General features: G+C 36.2%; 1 pseudogene; it reads right to left on the bottom strand.

Annotated features, from left to right (window-relative positions):
• Nucleotides 1-15,154: 15,154 nt before the first annotated feature.
• Nucleotides 15,155-16,413, bottom strand: LOC144238029 (7-methylguanosine phosphate-specific 5'-nucleotidase pseudogene; annotated as a pseudogene).
• Between the last annotated feature and the right edge of the window lie 2,862 nt (nucleotides 16,414-19,275).

Here is a 19,275-nt window from a genome sequence, read left to right as displayed (position 1 = left end):
CTGGACTTGAATTTTAATTCTCAAGATCTGATTCCTAATCTAGATCTAGAAAAAAAGAACAGTTAATTCTGGGAATTTAAGCAGGTTACTTGAGCTCCATGTTTCTGCCTTTTGCTTAATGAGGATTTCTTTAATAATAGTTTTCAAAGATCCTGTCCTTTAAATCTGCTTGCCCACTATGTTCTGTTGATGTCTTAAGGTCAATCTCTAACCTCTTTATTGAAAAAATTCAAAGAAAGAGAAGACCTTTGTGGTCTAAGTTGGGAAACTACCCCAAGAACAGGACATAGGTTTCATCACTTTGCTTCACAGTAAATTAAAACAGATTGTATTTTCTCCACACCCCCAATAGGAAATGTTTTTACTTAGTAATTCCAGTCACATCTTTCTTTCAAGATATTCCTTGAAAGTCCCAGAAAAATTGTAAATGAAATTCGTAAAGAGGGAAAAACACAGTTATTAGGCGGGTATACATCAGCATGTGGGCAGGATTTAGCAGAGTCCCTTTTTCCTATTGAAGAACTGATCAGACGATTTGACAGCTGGAGTTTACATGATTGTTGTACAATAAAACAGGACTACAGCTACCTTTTGCTGTGTTCCAAATGCCAAGTGCAATTTTGAATACTTCTTCTCTTTTATAAAAATATGTTCTCCTCATAAAAAGAGAAGATTGATACAACATAGGAGTGGGTGTGTTCCTACAGAATCCAACGTGCATAAAAAATTAAAAGGAAATTAAACCTGTGACATATAATTAAAAGGGAAAAGAAAAACCTATTGAAGTTTAATGGCTGGGTTGTAAGAGAAGCCACACACAACATAGTTGGCCCTCTGAGGTCTGAGGTAAATGGATTGTAGGATGTGTAGTTGGAGTTCAGCTGTGAGCACTGTGATATTTTGAGAAAAAAAGATTGAATGCACATCACTTTGTTGAAGCTCTGTCAGAAATCTTAATGAATCTGACCATTTTAGATGCCAAAGATGGCAATAAGAAGTGCAGAATCCCAAATAAGTGTAATATCCAAAATACATAATATAATTAAGTCACAGCCTTTGCTTAATTTTTACTTTACCCTTTTGTATTAAACTTTTCTTTTTTGGATGAATGAAAAGAGAGAGTCAAATAAATTTCCTCAATTTCTATAAGGCTGTGATGACATTATTTGGAAATTGTGAGTGGGATAAATACTTTTATTTCAAAACCAACTAGAGCTTAATATTGAGTTTGTGTTTTTCCTGGGTTCTTAACCACTCCAACGTATACTAGAACTTATTTACTGTTAAGGTATATTGAATTCAAGAATATAGTAATAGGTAACTTAATGTTTTGGCACTTTTAGTAAACAAAAGTATTCTCATATTTATTAATTTATCAATCCAATATTTTTTGAAGCACCTACCATATACCAAACACTGGTTTGGGTGTTAGGCATACCCAAGTAAAAAAATAAAAACAAAAAACAAAAACCACATGATAACATTTTATAGGGAGAGATAAAAAGTTTTTTAAAAGGTAAGTGGGAAGATAGTGAATAAATTATATGTAGAGGAGAAAAAAAGTCATGAAGTGCTAAGACTTGGAGTTGAAATTTTAGATTTGATGGCTAGTCTCTGAGATGACTTTTGAATAATGATCTGAAAACATTAGTGTTAGCCACATGGGTATTTGTTGGTAGGGCAATCCAGGACATCCCAAGGGTCTGGGTAGAAGTGTACCTGGAGTGTTTGAGGACAAGAAGCGTGAACAGAGTCAACTAGATGACAAAAAGGGAGATGCTCATAAATGTAACATAAACCAGACTCTAAAGGGTTTGTGATAAGTGGTAAAGACTATGCCTTTTACTTTGGAAAAGATAGGACATCTACCTTATTTTTCATACATTGCAAACTTCTTCTATGAAGGACTAGATATTTAGACGCTGTGGACAAATAATCATTGTAACAATTTCCAACTCTGAAGTTGTAGTACAAAATAACCAGAGATAATACAAAAAATAAATGAATATAGCTGTGCTACAATAAAACTTTAATTATAAAAATAAGTGGTAAAGGTTATGACAGCAGCAAGATGACAGAATAGAAAGCTATTGGCCCTCAATTAATGACAACAGATAAACAAGAATGCCTCTGAGATACAGAGACCAGTTGAGAAACTACAACACACAGGTCATGTAAAATCAAGAGGGGATTCTAGTGAAAAAGGGGAAAAACTTGCAGCAATTGTTATACGTCTGTGTCCTTTCCCCTTGCAGCCAAATGCAGAGAAACTCAGAGGAAAGCCCTCATAGGGGGCTCCTCCTTTAGGAGAGAAACAAAAGAATGGACATATATTCAACATTCTTGCTTCTTTGAGGGCTGCCTGAGGGACTGGTTTCTTTTATTTTGTTTTCTTTCTTTCTTTCTTTCTTTCTTTCTTTCTTTCTTTCTTTCTTTCTTTCTTTCTTTCTTTCTTTCTCTTGAGAGGGGGAGAAGAATGCAAGTGGGAGTGGGAGAAAGACAAAGGGAGAGGGAAAGATAATCTTAAGTAGGCTTCAAGCCCAGTGCAGTGTGGAGTCTGTCACAGGTCTGGATTTCACAGCTGTGAGATCATCACCTGAGCTAAAATCAAATTGGAAGATTAACTACAGAGCCACCCAGGAGCCCCAGATGGACTGGTTTCTGTCTCACCTGATTCAGAGCACTGATGGAACCAGCACCACAGTTTGGGAGCTGCTGAAAACAAAGGTAAATATGATGCATATTAAAATTGCAGTTCCTCAGACAGAGACCATGGGGAGCAAGATGAGAGTAAAGTTTGAGAGTTCCTAGAATCTCCACCTAGGGTTATTGGTGAAGGTTTTCTACTCAGTCAGTACATAATATTTGTTTGTATGTTTGTTTGTTTAATTCCAAAATTCCAACCAAAGATCACAAGACAGAGAAAGAAACAGGTTAATATGGCCTAATCAAAGAAACAAAATAAAACTCCACAAGTTGACTCTAAAGAAATATATCCACAAACTACCTGCCAAATAATTTAAAATAAGGATGTTCATAAATATTTCAGTGAGCTAAAAGAGAACACAAATGAACAACTAAAAAAAATCAAGGAACAATGAATGAATAAAATTTAAAAAATCAACAAAGAGAAACTATATAAAAGAACCAAACAGGAACTCAAAAGTGAAAAATACAATAACTGAATTGAAAAATTTATTAGAAGGGTACAACATCAGACTTCAGAAGCAGAAGAAAGAATCAGTGAACTTGAAGATAGTTCATTTGAAATCATCAAATCAGAGAAGGAAAAAGAAACAAAAACATGAAAAAGCAAAGAAACCTAAGTTCTTATGAAATACTATCAAGAGGACCTAAATACACAATGTGGGAATTTCAGAAGAGAGAGAAAGAGATAAAAAGCTTATTTGAAGAAATAATTTCCCAAATTACTCGGCAAATCTGAGGAAAGAGATGTGCATATAGATTGAGAAGCTCAAAGAACTCCAAGAAAAAATCCAAAGAAGACCACACTGAGCCATTATAATTAAACTGTCTAAAGTCAAAGACAAAGAGGGAATCTTAAAAGCAACAAGAGAAAACAATTAACCACATACAAGTGACCTCTTGTTAAGACTATCAGTGGATTACCCAGCAGAAATCTTGCAGGCCATGGAGAATGATATGATATATTCAATGTGTTGAAAGAAAAAACAAAAACAAAAACCCAAAAAACAAAAACTGTCAACTAAGAATCCTCTATCTGGCAAAATTGTCCTTTAGAAATCAAGGGGGAAACATGAAGGAAATTTGCCAACTCCTTCTATCATTTAAGTTTGTGATTTCATTTGGTGGATGAAATAACTAAGTCCTAGAACATATAAGAACCATTCTCCAAATAACCTGACAAATGCTACTGGGCTTAAAATTCAGGTCAGTAGGATTCCGAATTCTTTCAACTACATTATGTTACCTTCGTAAAAAACACTGTTTGTAATATAGTAGTTCTCAAAATGTATCTATGGAACACATTCAAGTGGTCCCATGAAATAAAAACTACCATCGAAATAATGCAATATCTTTCATTTACAAGGATGACATTTACAAGGATGATACAAAAGCAATGCAGAGGAAGGGAAATATGAATTTGCTAGGACTTAAGCACAAATCAGGGCACCAGCCCATATTGTACTAGTACTCACTGCATTTTCCACCACCACATAGTCATGGAAATATTAAAAGCCAGTTTTATATAAGAATGCTCTAGATGAAGCAGTAACGATTATAAATTTTATTAAATCTCAACATAAGTGTATGTCTTTGTAATTTTAGATGACCAAATGGAAAGTACTCATAAAACACATATGTTGTCTATGACAGATAAAATGATGGTTTTCTCTAGGAAAAGCACTTGAGTGACTGAGTTGGGAGCTGAGCTAGCCATTTCTTTTAATGGACTACCATTTTATTTGAAACAATGACTTACAAACTATGGTTATGTTTGTTTACTTTTTGGAGCTGAACGTATTTATTTTCAGCTTTGTTGACAAATAAAACTGTAAGATATTTATAGTGTACAGTGTGATGCTTTGATATATATGTACACATTGTGAAAGGAGTGGGTCCATCAAGTCTATTAATGCATCCATCACCTCATATTTATTTTGGATTTTTGGCTGACATTTCTTAGGAGAAAGAAGGAAGTGAGCCCATTAGTTCAAGAAAACCACTGGCCATACTTGTGGCCAATGACAAAATTAGATCTTTCAAATTAAAATTATAATTTTGGAAAATTTATATCTACCATTGTCAAGTTGACAGCTTTCCAATATTTAATGACTATTCTGATGAGATCAGTGGCAATATTAACCACTGTAAGTTTTAAATATTAAATAGTGAATGATGTCAACATTTGCAAAATCTCTATTTTAGCAAACCAGTATTTTCCAAATTACCAATGCATGATGTTACAAAATCATTTGTGAGTTATAAGACTCCTTTAAAGCATAAGACAGACCATTGGATTTTAATGTAAGAGAAGACAGAAACTGAAAAGATTTCAGATCCATTTTGCATTTAACATTTAAAAAATTATCACTTGTCAAGTTTTGATGCAATATCTAAGAAGAATTTCTGGGGCGCCTGGGTGGCTCAGTCGGTCAAGTATCTGACTTCAGCTCAGGTCATGATCTCACAGTTCATGGGTTCGAGTTCCACATTGGGTTCTGTGCTGACAGCCAGCTCAGAGCACAGAGCCTGTTTCAGATTCTGTGTCTCCCTCTCCGTCTGACCCTCCACTGCTCATGCTGTCTCTCTCAGAAATAAATTTAAAAAAAACATTTTAAAAATGTTATAAAAATATCTAAGAAGAATATCTATAAACATTTTTACACAGGCCATTAAAATACTCCTTTTTAAACTATATATATGTGTGTGAAGCTATATTTTTCATGTGTTTTAAACAAAATGACATATAACAAATCAAATACATAAGCATATATGAAAACTCTGGTGTCTTCGGGGCGCCTGGGTGGCTTAGTCAGTTAAGCGTCCGACTTCAGCTNAAAAAAAAAAAACAAAACTCTGGTGTCTTCTCTTAGGCCAGACATTAAGAGACTTGCAAATATATTAAAAAAATAACATTCTTCTCATCAATTTTTTGTTTTGAAAAATATAGTAATTTTTCACAAAATATGTAATTCATCTGAACATGTAATATATTTATAATTTTATTCTTAAGAACATGAATATAATTTGGAAAAAATATATGTTTCCATTTCTGTTACTGTATTTCTTGTTATAACTCACATAAATTCAAGCTTGTTGTGGTTCTCAAGACTCCTTAAGGCTGAAAAGTGGACCTGAGACCAATAGTTTGAGAATTACTATTGTAGAAAAAGTTACAGACGGGGTGTGTGTGTGTGTGTGTGTGTGTGTGTGTGTGTGTGTTTGATAAAGTCTGAAATAACTGGAGAAGGAAAAATGAAAATTGTCTAATAACTGCCCTCTGTTTTCTTTTATCAGATTTAAGAGGAAAATAGAAATCATAAAACAAACCAATGTTGAAAGTCATCTCAATATAGTCAACATAAACTATTACTTATATGACTATATTTGATCAATTCTGGTACAATGTTGGATAGTAAAACAGGTCTTCAATTTTCAGGGTTTCTTATAAGAATAAATAATGACATTGAAAAAGATGAGGTATTAGATATAAAATCTTGTTGCATATGAGAATGAAAATTTAAGTCAGCAGTATGTATGCTAAGGCATTTCACAAATGTTGATCATCAGATTTAATTACTTAATTTGACATATACATATTTGTCAAGCACTTACTATTTGTCAGCACTGTTTAAACACCATATATACAAAAATAATTAAGACATGTATGTTAATATTTGTGAAAGATTTTCAACCATGGCTTTAAAAATAGGGGTTCTATATTTAGCCCTTAGTTAGATCATTTTATTTTCTAAGTCTTTGAAAAAATGCTTTTTTGTGTCATAAATTGGTAATTCATCATAGATGAACATATTCTTAAAATTCCTAATCAACTGAAGTTATAGATTTAGCATCATTAAACAAATTATATGCAGTCCCTCTGAAGTCCTGGATTCTTATGAAAGTTCTTTTATAGAGAGAATGAAATAGCTACTAAAAAGGAAACTAACAAATGAAACAAAAAGTACTAAAATGACAAACAACAATAGCTATAAAATATCTATCTCTACCTGATCAATCTATGGACCTAGACAGGAGTGCTTTTTACTATAGATTCATCCACAATGGATCCATTGCCCTAATCTACTGGGACCATTCCCTCTTTCTCCCACTGTCCTGCCTAGGAAAAGGTTTGTTTTGAATTGCGGGACTAAAGTCTCATATTTAGCCCAAAGGAGCATATATTATTTTGCAGACTCTTGTTCTGTGTCTGTTCCCCTACAAAGTCTAAAAGTCAGGTTTTGGGTATGCTTCATTCTGTTTTTAAAAGGACATGGAGTATCATTTTTTTTCTTTCATTTTTTAAGATTCATAAAACAGATGTTCTGGCAGATGCAAATATTAGGAAGTGGGACTCATGGGAGTGAAATGAGAGTTAAGAAATAGCTCTAATTTTTAAAAGGTAGTTTAAACATCTAAAGTTCCAGGGGTTTTCAGAACATTCAAAGACTTACTTGAGTATTTGAGCTATCATCTATCAGTTCAATTGATTGACCCAAAAAACAACTAAATGAGTCTGAAAATTATAACTTCATTCACTATAAAAAATTAGTCTGTCTTTGGGTATCCAGAATACGATTCTTTGTGAGTTGTCTTTAATTTTATTAGCACCTTCCAAAGTATTGAAATCTGATCCACATTTAATTAATTAATTTTAATTATAGTGCTTGATTGCAAATGAATTCTTTGCAAATGAAAAAGAACTCATACTAAGAAATGGCACCGAATCAATAGAGACGTGCTTTTTATAACTTAGAAAAGAAAAGCCATAGGGTTGCCTGATGCGTGTTTTAGTCTTGAACACAGTTTCTTTTCTTTCTGTGACGAGAGCTCATTAGACAGATGAATTTTCCCCCTGATTACAACACCCGTAAAAGGGCCAAAGCAGAGCGAAAATCCACCTTTACTTGGTTTCAAATTAATCTGAAACACTTCAGGCCTCAGTAGGTGCCCAAGGCATATTCTGCACCCATGTTATTTTTAGTTTAATGCTATTCTTCTTTACTGGCAGCAAGATTGAAAACTGTCATGACTCTGAGCAAACCTGGTTATTTCAGAATACAGGCTTTCACAGCATTTCCCTCTAATGGCCCAGATTAGAAAAGAAAGGTTGTTTATACGTTTAAAAGGCCAAGGTCTCCTGAACCATCAAAGCAGTGGCTTGTGGTTTTAGAGCAATACAACTTCCTGCTGTGTGTAATGGGTGAGCGCCTATAGACTGCGCTTGAGCTGGGCTGCCACTGGGCACTGATGCTAATTGGCGTTCTGTGAGGGACACTCAAGCAGTGTATGAGCCTTAGCACTTTGTTTCATTTGGAGTGAAATATACTGTAAGTAACAAAGGACACACACACCTTCAATGACTTCTATCTGGACTTTTTTTTTTCCAGTGGATGGACTCAAAGATCAAATGCCATTATGTCACCTCTCCCATTTCTATATAAATGGCAATCATTTATAATGTTTTAAGTAATAATAATAAAATAGTTCTTTGCAATTCACCTTTGAAAAGTTTTATTAGAGAGAAAATATGTTGAATTTATTTTTTAATCAAAATTTCACTTTAAAAAACTGTAAACAGGAGAATGCATATAGGTATAAACACCTTCTTCCACTGTCTGATGACCTTTCTGACATTATGGGCAGCTTGGTGCTCTATTATGGCAGTCCCTCAACCCCCACACACTCTACTCCTATGGTTTTTTTCACTAGTGAATAGGGTTAGTTATCTTTGTGTTTAGTTATTGTTCTATAATTCATGCTCTGCTTCTTTCCTTAAAATAATCATGTGTTAATAATGATATCATGCAAATAGGATGAAATACACGTAGCCTTCTCAATGCATCAGATGTGCAGAGCATCCTGTGATATTCATGAAAAACATTTGTCTGAAGAAAGAAGAAAAAATCATAGAACAAAAAAGATATTGTCATTAATGTGAATCTTAATCAACTCATAGAGTTAAGGTGTTCTTTCTGTATGAGACAAGAGTAGAAATGAGAAAGCTATGATTGGAAATGAAAACTGGGCTATAAGCATAGCTTCACTTAAGGTGTAATTAAACAATAATGAGACCATAATATTAAAACTATTTATAGTCATTTATTTCACATTTAATACTAATAATTGATCTTTTTCTATGAAGTAGGACTCTGGGAAAGTCATTTACTATTTCTGAGCCTTAATGTCTCTATGTGCAAGAGACAGAATGAATTCTAAGGTACTTTCCAACTAAAACTATTCTGATGGTTCTATCAGTAGTGCAGTGTCAAAAATATTCCTCTAATGTTGGAGTCTTATTAAAGTCAAGAATTATAATAATCTTTGAGACAAGGCAAAAAAATAATTTAAGATTCATTTTCTGTCCTCAGCAGTTAGATAAACCTAGCTAATTACTCCCCTAAAATCAAATAAATTTGACCAACTTAAATAGCTGTTGCTCCACCATCTTTACTTTCAAATTTTTAAATAATTGAAGTGCTCACCTCAAGTTAAAATTGCCTTAAATTCATGCATATTTTAAATTAGTCATATAGCATTTTTTAGGAAAAAGAAGAAATATGACATTGAATATAGAAATTGTTACTATCAGGCATCGTGGTGGCTCAGTCTGTTAAGCGGGGACTTTGGCTCAGGTCATGGTTCATGAGTTCGAGCCCCACCTCAGGCTCAAGGTCAGATGTGCTGACTACTCAGAGCCTGGAGCTCGCTTTGGATTCCATGTCTCTCTCTCACTCTGCCCCTCCCCAATTCATGCTCTGTCTCTGTCTCTGTCTCTCTCTCAAAAAATGGATAAAAATTTAAAAAAGAGAAATTGTTACTGTTGGGATTTAATCTATAATCTTTACAAAATGTTTGCATAATTTTTATAAGAGCAATATTTGTTCATCATTTTCCCTCTGGGTTTCTATTCTAGAATTTTAAAAACCCATTCAATTCCCTCCACATGCATTTTCCCAGCATTCTAAGTGTGATCATAGTTGGGAGACTTCAGCACTGACTGCATAGCCTTCGTCCTGTATGACTTGCATTTTCAGCAAGTTTCCTTTTCTGTCTTCTACCTTCTACCAGTGAACAAATGATTTTAAGAAATATAGATTTTTTTGGCTCCTGGGTGGCTTAGCTGATTAAGCATCTGACTTTGGCTGAGGTGATGATCTCAAGTTTAGTGGGCTAGAGCCCCCCCTCCCTGCCCACCATTTTCAGGTTTTGGATTCTGTGTCTCCCAATTTCTCTCTGCTGCTCCCATGCTCATGTCTCTCTCTCTCTCTCTCTCTCTCTNGTGCGTCTCTCTCTGGCCCCCCTCCCCGTGTCTCTCTCTCTCTCTCTCTCTCTCTCTCTCTCTCTCTCTCTCTCTCTTTCTCCCCCCGGCCCTCTCTCTTTCTCTGCCTCAAATAAATAAACATAAAAAATTTAAAAAGAAATATAGATTTCCTTATGGAAAATTTCTGAGTATATGTTAATAATGATTATATATTGTGTCTTGTCAATGAGTTAAGGTTGAGTAATAAATAAACAGAAGTAGAAAGAGGTTAAGTAACTCCACTAGTGGCATACAGATACTAACTGGTGGAGTGTGGATTCAAACTCCATGCCAGGTATTGGCCTATAACTTAAGATCCTCTTAGAGTCCATTTTGATTCAGATATCAAAGAAAAATGAGTATTTAGACATCATATTTATTACTACATAGACTCATGTATCTGTACACAAGTGTATCTAGAGGTAAGCCCATTACAAATTATAAATTATAAAAGATGTTTGTGCTTAGAAAAAAATCATTGTGCACTACACATTGATGTCACCAAGTCACTCTGTGTCAAGATAAAATCCCAGCTCCTTATGATGCTTGCCCAGTAAATATGGACTGTCTGTTACCTCCCATAAACATGAATTGCTCCAGTGTTCCCCAACTCTCCTTATCTTCCTATGTAACCTTGTATCTTTTATCCCTTAAATTTTTAAAAAGTTCTCTGCATTACTAGTTTAATTTCTGTGTTTGCACTGATACCAACCACTGTAGTCTGACTTAGCCCCTACTCTTCCACTGAAAATGCTCTTAATAAGATCAAAAGAGTGTACAATTGTCTTCTCTAACTCCATCTCTTTTTAAATTTGAACCATTGACTTTGCTCCCCATGCTTTCAAATGTGAATTTGGTGACATAATTCTCCATTTGTTTAGCCTTTACCTTTCTGGGCCCTCATTCTTATTCTACCCAGTACATTCATATCTCAGTACTGAAGAGAACAAAGACTGATTTCTCAGTTAGGTTAAATAATCATTTTGTTGTCTCATTCTCTTCTGGTAGTCTAGCAGTCAGGGAAGTCTCTCTGAAGCATGCAGGTCACAGTGACAGAGGGAAAAGTAAGCCCAGCAAAAACCAAACTGGCCAGTAAAGCTTCTGTCATTTCATTTATATCACATTTCATTTACCAAAGCTAGACATGTGACTGAGTCTGACTCCCATTAGGCATCGAAATATCATCCTCATTCTGGGAGTGGAAGGAAAACAGATACCAGTGAGGAATATCACCACCTCCAAGCCTTCCGTTTGTCCATTGACTTATTGTTGGTGTGTCCTGCCTCATATCTCCTCTCCTCTTATGTGTATGATCTTTATGGTAGAGTTTATCCACAGTTAGGTTTTGGAATCCTCCTAGAAACTTAGAAGTCTAAAATCTCTATCTACTGGGGCACCTGGGTGGCTCAATCGCTTAACCGACTAACTCCACTGAGGTCATGATCTCATGGTACATGAGTTTGAGACCTACATCAGGCTCTGTGCTGACAGCTCAGAGCCTGGAGCTTGCTTCAGACTTTCTCTCTCTGCCCCTCCCCCTCTCCTGCTCTTTCTCTCTCAAAAATAAATAAACATTTTTTAAAAAACTTAAAATCTCCACCTATGACCTTCATCTGTCTTCTGAATTTCTGTCACTTTGTCCAAGTATGTATCTATCCAGTTTTTAAAAATCTTTTGTTATTTCTGAGAGAGAGACAGCATGAACAGGGGAGGGGCAGAGAGAGGGAGACACAGAATCTGAAACAGTCTCTAGGCACTGACCTAGCTGTCAGTACAGAGCCCAACGTGGGGCTCGAACCCACTAACTGTGAGATCATGACCTGAGCTGAAGTCGGATGCTTAACTGACTGAGCCACCCAGGTGCCCCTGTATCCGTCCCAGTTTTAATGATCCAAGAGATAACTCTTAGGGTTGTATGGAAAGAGTGAGAAAGTGGGATGAGACTGAGACAGAGATGGGCAGGAGGGATACAGGAAGACTCCAAGATAATACAAATAAAGTGTTCACATATCTGTCAGGCTTCTTAGCTGGAAGTGTCATTATAATACTTCTGTTTATCTGTAAAATGGTAATAATAATAACTCCTACTTCACAGTATGGTTCTGAGGACTGAGTTCATATATGTAAAATGTGAGAATGGTGGTTGGCTTGTATAATCATTTTTTTACCTTAGAATTTTCACATGAGAGGAAGCTTAGGTATTATTCATTCTAACCCTCTACTTCTACAGATGAGAAAAATAAGGTCAAGAAAAATGCAAAATTGGCACAAAGTTGACAACTAGCTAGTGGGTGGGCCAGCTGTAGTGTTCAGCTTTCCCAATGCTCCACTCATCCACATTCAAGGATACCATATTGCCATTTTTATGTGACCTATGTGTAAACCAATGTTATCCAGTCATAGCCTAGATTTCCTTCTGATTTTACTCCATTTCTAGAATCTGACATGTCTCATAAGTGCTACTCCAAAGAGGAGTCATGTGCTGGAGAGTTTGCATTCTCTTGAGAGAAGTCAAGATATTGTGGCAGGATCTGGCCTATTGGTTTAACTTGGAAAGTTGCACATAACTTTCTGGTATCCCACAAATTAAAGTAGAATTACTATAATTTAGTTCCTAAGAGTACTATGTGAAATCAAATTATATTGCATTACTATTGCTGTAGCTGTCCTTAAATATATATACACATATATATATATTTTTTTTTTAAACCAATAGCAATATATGGAGAAATTCAGACCCAGTCAAACGCAGCCAGAGTTTCTATTTGTCATAAATAGAGAAGAATGTCTTGAATGTACTAAGTTGTTTGGGCAAATCTGTTTTTGTCTGCTGTGACCAACTGTCCATTATATCTGTGTCCGTTATGGACAGCATGCAATTTAAGAGCAGTGGTTTGTGAAGAATGAAGCAAATACCAAGGTTGTGAGGGAAACCCAGGTTATTCTGTTAACCAAATACATCTTAAAATACTTTTAATTTTTTAAGAACCTACTAATCTCTGCATACTTGGCTTTACAATGTTACAAAATCAAAATACTTTATTCAACTAAAATATATACTTTATAGGGGAAAAAAGATTTTTCCTCTCAGGAATACTTAAAAATTAAATTCTGTGTTGAGAAGATTTCAGAGAAATCTATTCCTTTGCTTTTTATATATTTGTAGGGCATAGAAAGGTTTATTTCAGATAATCTCTCATCTTATTGTGAAAGCATAGAAAAGTTATGTAAAGTGTAAAAGAATGGCAAAGAGAGAGTGCTTTTGAGGGAGGGGAGGTGATAGCGAGAAAGAGAAGTGACATTTCCCAAGGTTAGGATGAGTTCAGATGTCTGTAAGTTCCTCAAGTATTGGAGACCCGTGTTTCCATGTCACACCACATTTATGGTCAGGTCCTCAGGGCAGTGGCTGCATGAAGCATCTGAAAAAGGCAGCCCCAAGGTACCCAGACTCAGCCTCAGCAACAGTTCCAGTGACCATTATCACACAGGAACAGCAGAAGTATTAGACTTCACTGAGTCCTGCAGGCTTGGACATGGGGACAATAGAAGTGATCACTATGGCCCAGGGATCAAAAGGTCCTTTGTATATGTTTTGTTCTGCTTTGTACACCTGGATTTTCAAAAACATGTTGTAAGACTACAAAGGGATCCCCAAAATGACAGAGGTTGAAATTTACTTTGGCCTAAGATGTGCCTGGAATTAAATTTCTAAGGTAAAACTAGCTCAATGTAGAGCATATACGTAAGACAGACAGATGTCTGCAAAATAGAGGCCTCAGATATATATAGATATAGATATAGATGATATAGATATAGATAATATATTTTACCTTCTTTAAGTTATCTAACAGTTTTGTTGAGTTTGATTAATCAGTATTTGAAGAAATTAAAAAAACATAGAATTGCTAAAAGTTAATTCAGAATTTTGAAAGTATAGGTATACCTAGCTTTATTTTTGTTAATATTTTTATCAAATTTATGAAAATAAAAACTAAGTATAATAAAATTCACTATTTTAAGTATATAACTTATGATTTTTTATTTAAAAATGTACAGCTATACAATCACCGCAATCAAGGTATATAATATTTCCATCATACCTGCCCCCAAAATTTTTACCAGTCCTTTTGTAGCCAGTTCTTGTGCTTAACCCTAGCCCTGGGTAACCACTGATATGCTATGCATCACTATAATTTTCTCTTATTTAGAATTTCCAGTATATAATCTTTTATGTGGCTTTTATCACTTAGCATACTAATAATGTTTTTGAAATTCATCCATGCAGTTGCACTTACCAGTAGTTTGCAAAGAACTGTAAATAGTTTGGAATTTTACTATGCTTGCAGGCTAACAAGTAAGTGTGCCACAGTCTCACAGATTGTAACAGAAGACACTAGATTGCTGAGTCAGAGATTTTATTATTCATGCACAGCAGGAAGCTTGAGCTTCCTCATGTTCTCTTTCACATCTAAGTCCTCTGTGTCACTGGAGGAGACTGGTGAGCTTATGAATCTTCCAGCAAATCTGCTAGCAAGCTTGCCTAGTTTTAACTCTGGAGGAAGACATTATCTTTATTATGCTAGTCAGGAAAAAGCACCACAATACAGACACTGCCTCTGTTCTCCCAAGCTTTTTTCATACAAACATCCTTTAAATGACAATCTGGGGAAAAGTTGCCAGTGGAAGTGTAAAAACCTTTTGATGGAGAACTGTCATCAAACAAGTTCATTTCTTTTTATTGTTGTAGAGTACTCCAGTCTGTGGATATACCACAATATATTTATCCATTCACCAGTCAGTGAGCATTTTCGTTGTTTTGGGGTTTGGCTAATAAAGGTATTTTAAATATTGATGTAAATTTGTTGTGTAGATCTATGTTTCATTTCTATCGGTAAACTTGTAGGCATGAGATTTCTGTGTCATAGAGTAACTACTTAATATAATTTTTTTAGAAAGTATCAAAATACTTTACAAAGTAGTTATTCTCCACTTCCAACAGCAAAGTACAAGAGTTCAGTTGTTCCACATCTAAGTCAATGCTTTAATTTAAATCCCTCTATGCATAAATTAGTATCTTTTGTTGTTTTAATTTGCACTTTTAAGGAATAAAAAATGTTGAATATATTTTTTATATTATTTGCCATTTTTTACCTTCTTTGGTTAAGTTTTCATTCAAATATTTCTTTTTAAGAATCTAGTTGTCTTCTTAACATTGAGTTGTAATTATTGACCAAGATTCTCTTTGGCCAAACTTCAGATAGATTCTTCTAGACCTCTTTTTGTTTTTTGTTTTTGTTTTTGTTTTTCTTTTTAATTTTGATCTGTTTCACGAATTAGATTTGTTTGAAGAACAGTTTCCCATGTTTAGAAATTTGGGGTAAAAAGAATCCCTAGACCAGTTGATCCCTAGAGTGTGAACACCCTCTAGATCCTATGTTCAAACTCATTGCTCCTTCCACCTTGCAGGGCCTCCTGGAAGCCTCCCGAGAACACAATAGAAGACACTGGGAAAGGAGGAGGGCAGGGCATGGTCTCAGCAGCTACATCACCCTGGACTCTTCTCTGTACCCATGGGGAGGAATAACATTCCCAGCAGGGTGGCCTCTAGGTAACGCTTCCTTTTCTCTGTGACCTGTAGCTCCAGGCCCCACACCTGCCCCACACCTGCACACTTTCCATCCAGTTCCCACTGTTCGGGATGTGCTGTAGCAGACCACGTCTAGCATCTTGCCCTTCTCCTATATAATGTTATAGTAGTCCATGGAGCACTCCCGCTGCTCTTCCACCTTGTCATGTAAGAAACCAATCTTGAGAATGAATGCTCTCCACATTAGTAACTTTATCAGCCATAGTGAGATCATCCATGGAGTCCTCCAACAGGTGGATGATGGTTTTGTGTGAAAGCTGCTGGAAGCACCCGCAGTTCTTACAAACGGAGCTGTTCTTGTATATGTGTATGACCTGGCCCATTGTATACCTGTCCAAAACCGTCTTAGTCAAAGTCCATGTAGTTAGACACAATGTGGATGTTGGGGCAGAACACCTTTATTTGTTGGATAATCTTCTCCAGGGTATCACCAATGCCTACCGAAAAAAAGGCGGGGAGGGAATGTAGTTTTGGTAAAGGGTGTTGAAGAAAGCCTTGTATCCCTCCCTAAGCACTGCATTGGACTGTAAACACCTGGGTGATCTGAAACTTCTAAATCTTCTGCTGGCACATGAGATCTTGCGCTTTGGTCCACCATTCCACCCATATGAGGCAACTTTTCTTTGATGGTCCAACATAGGCCAGTCTCAACCAGATAATAGTGGGTAGGGTGTGCCTTGAGCTCCTTTCAGGATTGCTCACTGATGATTTTGCTGTGATCTAGAATGTCGTAAGATGGGAAGGCGTCACTTTCCATTATACACAAATGTGGTCAAAGTCATGTCAAAATCAGAAATGACCTCTAAATGGTCTCCCCTGCTCCTGCAAAAGACGCCCACAATCTCCTGCACTCCCTCTAGCTGTCGCCTCAGGAGAGTGGCCTTCAACAGGGCTCATGTGTCCAGACACCTGAGAGAAACACTGACCCGGAGTTTGGGGTGGCTGGGCAGCAGTGCAAAGCCTGATCAGGGTGAGGAGGGTGGGAGGATGAAGGGGGCTCAGGCCTTTAGATAGTGTTTCAACACCGTGTTCAAGGACCATTTTAAACAGTAAAATCACCACCAAAAAGAAAAACCCACAAAATGCAAACTATGTGACACTCGATATACTGGGAAAAGAAAACTTGCTTATGAGTGTGAGAATGAAAGAGGAAGGCAGAGTGTACTCTTGGTCTTGGGCTGATCGTGTAATAGAGGAGGTGGCAAGGCAGCATCTATGCAGCCTGATGGGACCTCAGTATAACAGGACATGCAGCCTGTATCATGCCTGAAGCTTCCTCGTGTCTCACCTCCTCTGCCATGACACTCCCTCTTTTTAATTAGGCCTTATCCATGGGCCCTATCTTCAGACTTCCTAGTCCAGTTGTGGTAAGAATGTTGGTAAGTTAGTTGACAAAGAATTCTGTATCTTTGATATCTGATCACACCAGATAGCTAGTCAAATTCCTCATCCTCCATTCTTGAAATCTATGCTATAAGTCTGCCTTCAGCAAGAATCTTGTACAGTTTAGCAAGAATATCTGACACTTAATATCCCTTCATAAGCTATTTTCAGATCTCTCTCAGCTGTAATAGTCCAACAGCATTTGAAATAGACCTGAATAAAGTCCTCCCTACTGTTTTAACAAGTGTTATATAAACAAGTGGTAAAATAGATACAGTCCATAATCTGATGTATATTTTGAAAATATTTTCTCCAAGTCCTTGCCTGACATTTAATTTTTTAAAATTGTCTACTGCAGTACAACAGGTTTTAATTTTATTTAACTAAATGAATTTAGAGGGAGGGCAGCAAGATGGCAGAGAAGTAGGGAGTTCACTATCTCCCGCCAGCGTCTTTCAAACAAATAAGGGCTGAAGCCAAAAAACTGAACCTCCAGAGGCTGGGAGGAAAAGAGATGGAGTCCACTAAAAAGACAGCCTCATAAGGCTATCTCAAGAAACAAGCCAAAGTACACAGGGAGGAGAGTCCCAAATATCACAATGAGTAGGGAAGTAAAATAACAAAAGTCTCAGTAAGAGATCCCAAAAGACATCATGAAAGGAACACTACCTGAGTGGACAGGCCTTGGACAGTCAATAAGCCTCCTTTAAGATAACAGTATTCACAGGTGCAAGAGCACATAACAAGCTTTTAAAACTGACAAGAGGCAGAAAGCTAGCCAAAATGATGAAACGGAAGAACTCTCCTCTAAAGAAATTCTAGGAAGAAATGACAGCTAAAGAATTGCTCAAAACAGATATGAGCAAAATAACTGATCAAGAATTTAGAACAATAGTCATAAAATTAATTGCTGGGCTTGAAAACAGCATGGGAGACATCAGAGAGCTATTGCTACAAAGACTATGGAGCTTAAAAATAGTTGTGATGAATTAAAAAATGCTATAAATGAGGTGCATAACAAAATGGAAGCAACCAATGCATGAATTGAAGAGGCAGAGAGGAGAATAGGTGAATTAGAAGACACAATTATAGAAAAAGAGGAAGCTGAGAAAAAGACAGATAAACCAATCCAGGAACATGAAGGGAGAGCACGAGAACTGAGTGATACTATCAAACAGAACAATATCCGTATCATAGGAATTCCAGGAGAGGAAGAGAGAAAAAAAAGCACTGAAGGGATACTTGAACATATTATAGCTGAGAACTTCCACAGTCTGGGGAAGGAAACAGACATTGAAATCCAAGAGGCACAGAAAGCTCCCCTCAGATGTAACTTGAATCAATCTTCTGCATGACATATTATAGTGAAACTGACAAAATATAAGGACAAAGAGAATTCTGAAAGCAGCTAGGGATAAAAGGGCCCTAACATACAAAGGGAGACCTATCAGAGTAGTTACAGACCTATCTACTGAAGCTTGGCAGGCCAGAAAGGAATGGCAGGAAATCTTCAATGTGATGAACAGAAAAAATATGCAGCTAAAAATCCTCTATCCAGCAAGCTTGTCATTCAGAATAGAAGGAGAGATAAATATTTTCCCAAATTAAAAATTGAAGGAATTCATCACCACTAAACCAGGTCTGCAAGAAATCCTGAGGGGGACTCTATGAGGGAAATGTTGCAAGAAACACAAGGTACCAGAGACATCACCACAAGCATGAATCCTACAGAGGACACAATGACTCTAAACCCATATTTTTCAATAATAACACTGAATATAAAGGGACTAAATGCTCCAGTCAAAAGACATAGGGTAGCAAAATGTATAAAAAACCAAAATCCTTCAATTTGCTGTCTACAAGAGACTCATTTTATAGATCTGAGGACACCTTCAGATTGAAAGTAAGGGGATGGAGAAATATCTATCATGCTACAGGAAGTCAAAATAAAGCCGTAGTAGCCGTACTTATATCAGACAAACTGTATTTTAAAATAAAGACAGTAGCAAGGGATGAAGAAGGGCATCAGGAAATTATACTACATATAATTATATAATAATTACAGGGTCTATCCATTAAGAAGAGATAACAATTACAAATGTCTACATACCGAATTTGGAAGCACCCAAATACTTAAAACAATTAATCACAAACAGAAACTATTTTATTGATAAGAATGTGCTGATAGCAGGGGACTTTAATACTCCACTTACAGCAATGGATAGATCAACTAGAC

Source organism: Crocuta crocuta, unplaced genomic scaffold, assembly GCF_008692635.1.
Source record: "Crocuta crocuta isolate KB4526 unplaced genomic scaffold, BGI_CrCroc_1.0 scaffold457, whole genome shotgun sequence".
NCBI classification, from domain to species: Eukaryota; Metazoa; Chordata; class Mammalia; order Carnivora; family Hyaenidae; genus Crocuta; species Crocuta crocuta.
Note: the sequence above shows the minus strand (reverse complement) of the source record. Positions and strands in the feature narration are given on the sequence as shown.